The sequence below is a fragment of the Notechis scutatus genome, chromosome 2, assembly GCF_049901735.1.
Source record: "Notechis scutatus isolate UNSWTSFEM ecotype Mainland chromosome 2, rNotScu1.2, whole genome shotgun sequence".
Classification (NCBI taxonomy): Eukaryota; Metazoa; Chordata; class Lepidosauria; order Squamata; family Elapidae; genus Notechis; species Notechis scutatus.
In genome coordinates this window covers 260,118,969-260,126,669 of record NC_142010.1, presented here as the reverse complement: position 1 = coordinate 260,126,669, position 7,701 = coordinate 260,118,969, and the positions used below count along the sequence as shown (strand labels likewise).

The 7,701-nt window shown below is 52.2% G+C and overlaps 1 protein-coding gene across 1 annotated transcript in view; it reads left to right on the top strand.

Annotated features, from left to right (window-relative positions):
- Positions 1-862: 862 nt before the first annotated feature.
- Positions 863-7,701, top strand: part of SETBP1 (SET binding protein 1) — a 277,898-nt gene continuing 271,059 nt past the window's right edge. Inside the window, exon 1 of the mRNA XM_087958704.1 lies at positions 863-1,277. The gene's annotated coding sequence lies outside the window, so the exon portion shown is untranslated. The remainder of the gene's footprint in view (positions 1,278-7,701) is intronic.

Sequence of the window (7,701 nt, the reverse complement as noted above, 5' to 3'; positions counted from 1 at the left end):
CACAGCGGCGGCTCCTCTCCGGCGGTGATGCGGCTGCGCTGATCGCTTCCCCTTCGGCGGGGCAAGGAGAGCCCGGGCGGCGGGGCTCCGGATTTCTTTTCTTTTTCTTTAAAAAAGACCCCCCCCCTCCCTCAACGCAAGGGGTGGAGGACCAAAAAAAGGACCCCCCCCCCTTTTCCCGGCTTCTTCGATCGCCCACCGGGGCGCAGGCGGGGGGATTCGGCGCAGGAGAGGCGAGCTTTTTTTTGCAAAGCGGGGCGTCTCTTTTTGGCTTTCCTCCCCCTTTTTTTCTCTCCCCCCTTCCCCCAAAAAGGGAGAAACCCTCCACCCCCCATTTTCCCCCTCCAATCCCCTTCCCTCCCTTTTAATTTTTTTGGGTTGCAAGCTTTTTGGGTTGCAAGCAAGCTCCTTTTTTTGTGCTAATTTTTGCAAGCTCCTTTTTTTTTTTTTTATTCTTGCAAGCTCCTTTTGTTGGTGGTGTTGTTGAAATTGGCAAGCTCCTTTTATTTATTTTTGCAAGCTTCAAGGTTTTGTGTGTGTGTGTGTGTGCGCGTTTTGCAAACCGGGAACCTTTGCATCGCTTTCTCCCCGTTTGCAATGATTCCGATTTTTTAAATTTTTTAATTTTTAATTAATTTCATTTTTCCCTCGGTCCACCCCCTTTTTCCTCGATTCCTGCACGCTCTCCCGCCGCCTTTGGAAAGCAGCAAAGGCAAAAGAAACCAGGAGGGAAAAAAAAAGAAAGAAAAAAAAGAAAGGAAGAAATCTCGGTCGCCTTATTTGGAGAGGCGCCATTTTTCCCCTTGGCTGGAACCTCGGCGGCTTTTTCTCTCGTCTCTTTCGCCTCTCTTCTCCTCTCCCCGGTTGTTTCGGGCGGCGACTTGCCTTCGCCTCCGCCCGGCGCCTTTCGTCGCGCAACCCTTCCCCCCCTCCCGGCTGACAGCTCCGCCGCCGAGCCATGGCCCCGGCGCCCCTCCGGCACCCCGGACAAGCGCAGGGCAGCTTTCGGGGGCTCCCGCGAGGGGTCTGGATCGGGATCTGAGCCCCTTCATTCCACCCCCTCTCCAGCTTTCGGCTCACACGCCTCTCGCTCTCGCTCCCTTTCCCTTCTGCCCTCGGAGCTGCGCCTCGGACGCGCCCCGCGAGAATCCTCCCCACTCCTCACCCCAGCTTTCGTGCAAGGGGCGCCGCTTGGGGAAGGAGAGAGAAGGAGCCAGCGAGGAAGAGGAGGAGGAGCAGGCGCGAAGCAGAAGCGCGGGAGGTGCCGGAGGAGATGGGTGAGTGCTGCACGCGATCCTGAGCCCCTGGTTGGCGGAGTGGGGGTGGGTGGGGATGGTTTGGGAGAGAGGGGAGAAGGGAAGGTCGGCGGACTTGGGAGGGCGGAGGAAATGGGGAGATGGGCGAGGGCTGCACGCGATCCTGAGCCCTGTGGGTGGGGGGAGTGGGATGGTTTGGGGGAGAAAGGGGGTCAATCGTCTTGGAGGGTGCTGCACGCGATCCTGAGTCCCCTGGTTGGCGGTGTTGGGGGTGGGTGGGGATGGTTTGGGAGAAGGGAAGGTCGGCCGACTTGGGAGGGCGGAGGAAATGGGGAGATGGGCGAGGGCTGCACGCGATCCTGAGCCCTGTGGGTGGGGGGAGTGGGATGGTTTGGGGAGAAAGGGAGTCAATCGTCTTGGAGGGTGCTGCTCGTGATCCTGAGCCCCCTGGGATGGTTTGGGAAGGGGGCAGAAGGGAAGGTCAGCCGACTTGGGAGGGCGGAGGAAACCGGGAGGAGATGGGTGAGGGCTGCACGCGATCCTGAGCCCCCTGGGTGGGGGGTGGGATGGTTTGGGAGAGAAAGGGGGTCAATCGTCTTGGAGGGTGCTGCACGTGATCCTGAAGCTCCTGGGTGGGATGGTTTGTTGGAAAGGGGGTGGTCAGCCGACTTGGGAGGTTGGAGGAAACGAGGCGGAGGGGGAGAGGGCTGCACGTGATCCTGAGCCCCTGGGTGGGGGGTGAGGGGAGGGTTTTGGGGAGGGGAGAAGGGAGGTCAGCCGACTTGGGAGGGCGGAGGAAACGGGGTGGAGGGGGAGGGCTGCACGCGATCCTGAGTCCCGGGGTGGGGGGATGGTTTGAGGGAGAAGGGGGTCAATAGTCTTGGAGGGTGCTGCACGCGATCCTGAACCCCCTGGGTGGGATGGTTTGTTGGAGGGGGGTCAGCTGACTTGGGAGGGTGGAGGAAACGGGGCGGAGGAGGAGAGGGGAGGGCTGCACGCGATCCTGAGCCCCAAGGTGTTGGGGGTGGGGGTGGATGGTTTGGGTGAGAAGGGGGTCAATCGTCTTGGAGGGTGGAGGAATCACCTTGGAGGGTGCAGGAGGAGAGGAGGGAGCGCTGCACGTGATCCTGAACCCCCTGGGTGGGGTGGTTTGGAGGAGGGTGGGTCAGTCAACTTGGGAGGGTGGAGGAAACCTCCATGGGTGGGGAGGTGGGGTGTCAGTCGACTTGGGAGGATGGGGAAGAAACACAGGAGGAGAAGGGTGAATGCTACACTGCGATCCTATGGGTGGGATGGTTGGTGGAGAAGCGGGGGGTGTCAGTCGATTTGGAGGGTGGAGGAAACGGCGCAGGAGGGGGTGCTGCTGCACATGATCTTGACCCCTGGGTGGTTTGGAGAGGGGGGTCAGTCGAGTGGGAGGGTGGGGAAAGAAACGGGGTGCAGGACATGGGGTGGGTGTTGCACGCGATCCTGAGGCCCCCTAGGTGGGTGGGTGGGATGTTTTCGGGGAGAGGAGAAGCAGTCGACTTGGGAGGGTGGCGGGGAAACCAATGGGGCGCAGGAGGAGAGGGGGGGGTAGTGTTGCACGTGATCCTGACCTCGGGTGGGAGAGAGAGAGAGGGTGGGGGGATTGGGGATAGGGAAGAAACAGGGCGCAGGAGGAGGAGGGGGAGGTGTGTGAGCAGCGCAATCCTGACCGGTGGAAGGAGGGCCTTTGTGTGTGTGTGTGTGTGTGTGTGTGTTTGCAACGGGTGATCCAAAGAGGGGCATCCACCGAGCGAGGATTCCCGGCCCTGCAAAGTTGAGATGGCGTGGGTAGGAATAATAATAATAATAATAATAATAATAATAATAATAATAATAATAATAATAATAATAATAATAATAATAATAGCTGGAGAGCCCTTTTTTGGGGAAGGGGCTCAAAGGGTAGCATTGCACAGGTTTGGAAGGAGAGAGTTGGGGTGGGTGTGTGTGAAAGGATCAGGGAAGGGAATCCGTCCTGGTTGCGATCCTGGCTTGGCCGCGAGGATTCCTTGGGTGGAATTCTGTCCAGGTGAGCGCAGAGCCTTTGCTTGCCCGGGAGTAAGTTGGAGGGGGAATTGGGGAGGGGGCCCTCCCTCCCTCCCTCCCTGGTTGGAGGGGTTTGGGAAAGGGGGATCCTATCCTCCCAGGGGAAAGCTGGATGGGGAGGAAGAGGAGAAGGAGGAGGAAGAAGGGGCTTCCTCGAGAGTTGCAAAAGAGGCTTTTTCCCATTGTGTCGGGCGTTTACTTGCGAGGAAGCTCATCCACATTCTTGGAGAGTCTTCTTCCTTCCTTCCTTCCTTCCTTCCTTCCTTCCTTCCTCCTCTTTCGCCGATCCTTGCTGCACGGCTCTCTCCTTGTGTGTGCATGCCTGTGTGTGTGTGCGTGCGCGCAGCCTCTTTCTGTGTCAAGAGGTGTGCAAAACACGGCTGGCCAAAATGGGCATTTCCGCCTCAGTCTCACCTTCCGCAGCGGGGTTGCTCCAATGTCAAGACAAGGAAGAAGAGGTGACCAACAACCCAATTGGTTGTGTGTGTGTGTGTGTGTGTGTGTGTGTATGTACCATTCTCACGTTCCCTGCCAGATTCGGGTTCCCGCGCTCTCCCTGCGATGATGAACGCAAAATTGATTCTCCCCCCTTCTTTCTTTTTTTTGCCTTCTGCAAAAATCTGGGGCCCAGCTGCTTGAAGGATCGTTTTGACATTGGTGAAAGGATATCACCGGCAGCAGCCAGTCGAGCTTGTAGTGATAAACAAGGGCTGAGGGGTGTGTGTGTGTGTGTGTGTGTGTGGTTGTGCACACAGAGCCAAAAGCCCTTGGAAAATTCACAATGCAGAGTCGTTGCTGTTTCCCCCCCCCCCCCTGTAACACCCTAGTCTCTCTACATCTACCGCCAAAGCATCCGATCTTTCAGCTTCCTTGCTGTTTAAACATCCGCAAATACGCGCACACACATGCGCGCACACACACATGCACACAGAAAACACACCCCTTTTGCACCTTCCCCCTCCCTTTACTTTGGTTCTGGTTTTTTCTCTTTTTCCCCTCTTTGCGGGGAAGAAAGCAAAAGCGAGAGGAATGGGGGAAAAAAAAGAGAGGTTGTAATGTGTCAGATGTGTAGGTGTGCCAGGGAAAGGGAGAGGAAGTGGGTGTTACAATCTCTCTCTGTGTGTGTGTGTATGTTTGGTGTGTCTCCCTTCCCTGTTTCTTGGCTCTCCTTGCTCTCTCTCTCTCTCTCTCTCTCTCTCTCTCTCTCTCTCTCTCTCTCTCTCTCATCCTGATGTTGTGCCTTTAGGTTTGAGGGGGGTGAGGGTCTTGCTCCTTTGGGGAGGGGGGTGTTCCCGTAAGTAGCTGGAAGGAAGGAAGGAAGGAAGGGTTGTGTTGAAGGACAAGAAAGATTTCTTTAAAGATTTTGGCGCATGTGTGATTTTATTCTTTCCTCCCGCTGGCTGTCCGGTGCAAACAATTTCTGTTGTGGTCACGCTGCTTCTTGTAGACAGATGTAGGCTTGTTCATCTTGATGTGCTGCTGGTGGCAACTCTTCATGTTTTAGGGACATGGGCAAAATACACACCCACACAAATTTGATGGGGAACTTTGCCCCATCAAGAGAGCACCCAAAAACCATCTGGGATTATTATTTCTTCTTCTTCTTCTTCTTCTTCTTCTTCTTCTTCTTCTTCTTCTTCTTCTTCTTCTTCTTCTTCTTCTTCTTCTTCTTCTTCTTCTTCTTCTTCTTCTTCTTCTTCTTCTTCTTCTTCTTCTTCTTCTTCTTCTTCTTCTTCTTCTTCTTCTTCTTCTTCTTCTTCTTCTTCTTCTTCTTCTTCTTCTTCTTCTTCTTCTTCTTCTTCTTCTTCTTCTTCTTCTTTTCTCCCTCTCCCTCCTCCCCTTCTTCTTCTTCTTCTTCTTCTTCTTCTTCTTCTTCTTCTTCTTCTTCTTCTTCTTCTTCTTCTTCTTCTTCTTCTTCTTCTTCTTCTTCTTCTTCTTCTTCTTCTTCTTCCTCCTTCTCCTCCTCCTTCTCCTCCTCTTTCTCCTTCCTCCTCCTCCTCCTCCTGTTGTTGTTGTTATTATTATTATTGGAGAGTCACAAAAAGTAACATTTTCTCCACCCTTCCCGAAGGTTACCTTTGGAAGTGTGCCCTTCCTGCCTCCACCCCTGTGCAAAAATTAACACCGTGTCTCCCACAACCCCACAAGAGCCAAGAGAAACTCTCTATAGAGCAGCTGGGAAACATGTCATGTTGAACATGCGGTCTAACACGTAGGGGATTTCTCTGGGGCAGAGAAGTCAAGGGGCAGAGTTGTGGGGGGACGGGGTTGTCGAGAGTTGAGGAAGGGCTGGTGGGAAACAGAAGATGGGGACAAGCAAGAGAGCACAGGGCTGGATCATTTGCAGAGGACCAAGGTCCCATCCTTGGTTGGAAGTTCTCCCGCATCAGTGCAAAGTTCGCCCTTGGTGTGTCTCTCCCTCTCCTTCCAAAAGAAACCGCGCGCAGAAGTTGTGAGTGTGCGTAGGGATGTGTTTATGGCGACTTCAAACCAGCTGGACTCCATCCTTCAAGTGAAGGGAGGGAAGCCAGGCTTGTCTTCCAGAAGAACATCGTCCCTTCCATCTTTTAGATATTGCCATTTTTGTATTTTTGCAGTAACAGATTAACAGTGGGAAGGGAACCTGGAGGTCTTCTAGTCCAGCCCCCTGTTCAAGCAGGAGACCCTATACCATTTCAGGCAAATGGTTGTCCAATCTCTTCTTAAAAACCTCCAGCGATGAAGCAACCACAACTTCTGGAGGCAAGTTCTTCCACTGGTTGATTGTCCTCACTGTTAGGAAGTTTCTTCTAGATCTCTGCTTCATGAGTTTCCATCCGTTGCTTCCTGTCCTGCCTTCGATATTTTATTTATATAGCTTTTATCTTTTTCATATTGTAAGCAGCACACGGTTAAGCGCTAAGGTGGGCAGCCAATAAAGTTAATAAACAAAAAAATAAAAATAAACAAACTGGTTACTGAGAACATGTCAGCAGAAAACATACAGGGATGGAGGGAGATGTTCTTCTCCATTCCTAACAGGTTTGTTCAGATTAGAGTTGGAAGGGACCTTGGAGGTCTTCTAGTCCAACCCCCTGCTCAAGCAGGAGACCCTATATCATTTCATACAAATGGTTATCCAGTCTCTTCTTAAAAGCCTCCACTGATGGAGCACCTACCTACAACTTCTGCAGGTGAGCCGTTCCACTGGTTGATTGTCCTCACTGTTAGGAAATTTCTCCTTAATTCCACGTTGCTTCTCTTCTTGATTAGTTTCCATCCATTGCTTCTTCTCCTGCCTTCTGGTGCTGTGAATAGAATAGGATTTTTTATTGGCCCAGTGTGATTGGACACACAAGGAATTTGCCTTTGGTGTATAAGTTTTCATTGTACATAAAGAAAAAATCAAAACACATCCATCAAGAATCATAAAATACAACATTTAGTGATAGTCATAGGTTACTAATAAGCAATCAAATCACACTAGGGAACAAATAAAACAATATAAATTGTAAAGCTACAAGCAACACGGTTATAGATAAGTTGGAAGAGATAGGTAATAGGAAGGATGAGAAGAAAAATAGTAATACAGTCTGACTGAGTAGTGTTGAGGGAATTATTTGTTTAGCAGAGTGATGGTGTTTGGGGAAAAACTGTCCTTGTGTCTAGTTGTTCTGGTGTGCAATGCTCTATAGCATCGTTTTGAGGGTAAGAGTTGAAACAGTTTATGTCCAGGACGTGAGGGGTCTGTAGATACTTGGAAAATAGATTCTTTGCGGCAGCCCTTCAAATACTGGAATCCTGCTATCTTGTCACCCCAAGTCCTTCTTTTCTGTAGACCCGTGATGGCAAACCTATGGCATGCATGCCACAAGTGGCACACGGAGCCATTTGTGCGGGCACATGAGCCCCAGCCAAACTGACCTGCACTGCACATGCGCGCACCTCCTAGTTGATTTTCAGTCTGTTTGAGGCCATTTTTGGGGTCCCCTGACTCCAAAGTCTTCCCTCAAGCCCCCGGGAGGGCGAAAATGGCCTCCCCTGGGCTCCAGAGGCACTCCGGAGGCTGAAAATGGGCACTTCTGGTATTTCCGGAAGGCCTGTTTTTTGGCCTTCCAAGGCTACAGAGGCTTCCCTTAAGCTTCAGGGAGGCCAAAAAAAAGGCCTCAAACGGGCCCAAAATCAGCTGGGAGACGTGCGCATGCGCAGTGCAGGTAAGGGGGCGCGGGGATGTGTGTTGTGTGTCTTTGAGGTGCGCTGAGCTTGAGCATTGCTGAAAATAAAACGGGTTACGCAAAGCTTACGCACCGGAGACAAATTTCCTTGCGTGTCCAATCACCCTTGGGCAATAAAGAATTTTATTCCATTCTCAACTTTGATATTGTATATGTTG